We start from the raw sequence: 2,120 nt of genomic DNA on the forward strand, positions 1-2,120 counted from the left end.
AAGAGCTGAAAATGGTTTTCCAAGTTCATGCACGGGTTGAGAGATATGATGTCTCTGACAAGTTCTATAGTTTTAAGATGGAGGAGAATGGTTCTGTCAGCGAGCACATACTCAAAATGTCTGGGTTGCACAACCGCTTATCTCAGCTGGGAGTTAATCTCCCGGATGACGCGGTAGTCGACAGAATCCTCCAGTCGCTCCCACCTAGCTATAAGAGCTTTGTGATGAATTTCAATATGCAGGGGATGGTGAAAACCATTCCTGGGGTATATTCAATGCTGAAATCAGTGGAGGTGGAGATCAAAAAGGAACATCAAGTGTTGATGGTCAATAAAACCACTAGTTTCAAGAAAGGCAATGGTAATAAGAACTTCAAGAAGGACGGCAAAGGAGTTGCCGCGCCCGGTAAGCCAGTTGCCGGGAAGAAGCCAAAGCATGGACCCAAACCTGAGACTGAGTGCTTTTATTGCAAGGGAAACGGACACTGGAAGCGGAACTGCCCCAAGTACTTAGCGGACAAGAAGGCCGGCAACATCAAAGGTATATGTGATATACATGTTATTGATGTGTACCTTACCAGTACTCGTAGTAGCTCCTGGGTATTTGATACCGGTGCGGTTGCTCATATTTGTAACTCGAAACAGGAGCTGCAGAATAAGCGGAGACTGGCGAAGGACGAGGTGACGATGCGCGTCGGGAATGGTTCCAAGGTCGATGTGATCGCCGTCGGCACGCTACCTCTACATTTACCTATGGGATTAGTTTTAAACCTCAATAATTGTTATTTAGTGCCAGCTTTGAGCATGAACATTGTATCTGGATCTCGTTTAATGCGAGATGGCTACTCATTTAAATCCGAGAATAATGGTTGTTCTATTTATATGAGAGATATGTTTTATGGTCATGCCCCGTTGGTCAATGGTTTATTCTTAATGAATCTCGAACATGATGTTATACATATTCATAGTGTGAATACCAAAAGATGTAAGGTTGATAATGATACTCCCACATACTTGTGGCACTGCCACCTTGGTCACATTGGTATCCAACGCATGAAGAAGCTCCATGCAGATGGACTTTTGGAGTCTCTTGATTACGAATCATTTGACACATGGAACCATGCCTCATGGGCAAAATGACCAAGACTCGGTTCTCCGGAACAATGGAGCGAGCAACCAACTCATTGGAAATCATACATACTGATGTATGTGTTCCAATGAGCGTTGAGGCTCGCGGAGGCTATCGTTATGTTCTCACCCTCACTGATGACTTAAGTCAATATGGGTATGTCTACTTGATGAAACACAAGTCTGAGACCTTTGAAAAGTTCAAGGAATTTCAGAATGAGGTAGAGAATCAACGTGACAGAAAAATAAAGTTCTTATGATCAGATCGTGGGGGAGAATATTTGAGTCACGAATTTGGTACGCACTTAAGGAAATGTGGAATTGTTTCACAACTCATGCCGCCTGGAACACCTCAGCGTAACGGTGTGTCCAAACGTCGTAATCGCACTCTATTGGATATGGTACTGTAACATCCCAAATTTTCAATTTGGAGTGTTATACATTAGATCATCATGCATTACATATTTTCTTGCATTTGTCGATCCTAGAAATTTCACGCAACTCAAGGACCCACGGAGAGAGTTGGAGATTTCGAAATTTTCGTATTTGAGTTTTCTCAAATTATGAAAGAGGATCATTTGATTTTATTTATTTTATCTTCAAAAAATTTCCAATATCAAAAATATGAGAGGGAATAATATGACTTTCCCAAAATTTAGGAAAAAAATGAAGATTTAATAAATAAATCAAATTTTAGATTTTCTCGGAGTTTATTTGCCTTAGGGAAAAATGCGTGTTTTAAAAAAATTGCATTTTAGGCCCCGAGTAAAAGTTCATTTTGTTCGACTCATTTTTAGGAGTCGGGGAAAATTTACTTTGTAAATTTTGGAGTTCGTTTAGATTTTATTTTATTTGTTTTCTGCGCGAGATATTTATATAAAAAAAACTGCAGCGCCCCGCCTGGGCCAAGGCCCAGCTGGTCGAGCCGGCCCAGCCGCCCTCGTGCGCGCGCGCCCAGCGCCGCCGTCGCGCCGCCTGCCGCCGCCCGTCGCC

This window comes from Triticum dicoccoides, chromosome 5B (assembly GCF_002162155.2).
Source record: "Triticum dicoccoides isolate Atlit2015 ecotype Zavitan chromosome 5B, WEW_v2.0, whole genome shotgun sequence".
Taxonomy (NCBI): Eukaryota; Viridiplantae; Streptophyta; class Magnoliopsida; order Poales; family Poaceae; genus Triticum; species Triticum dicoccoides.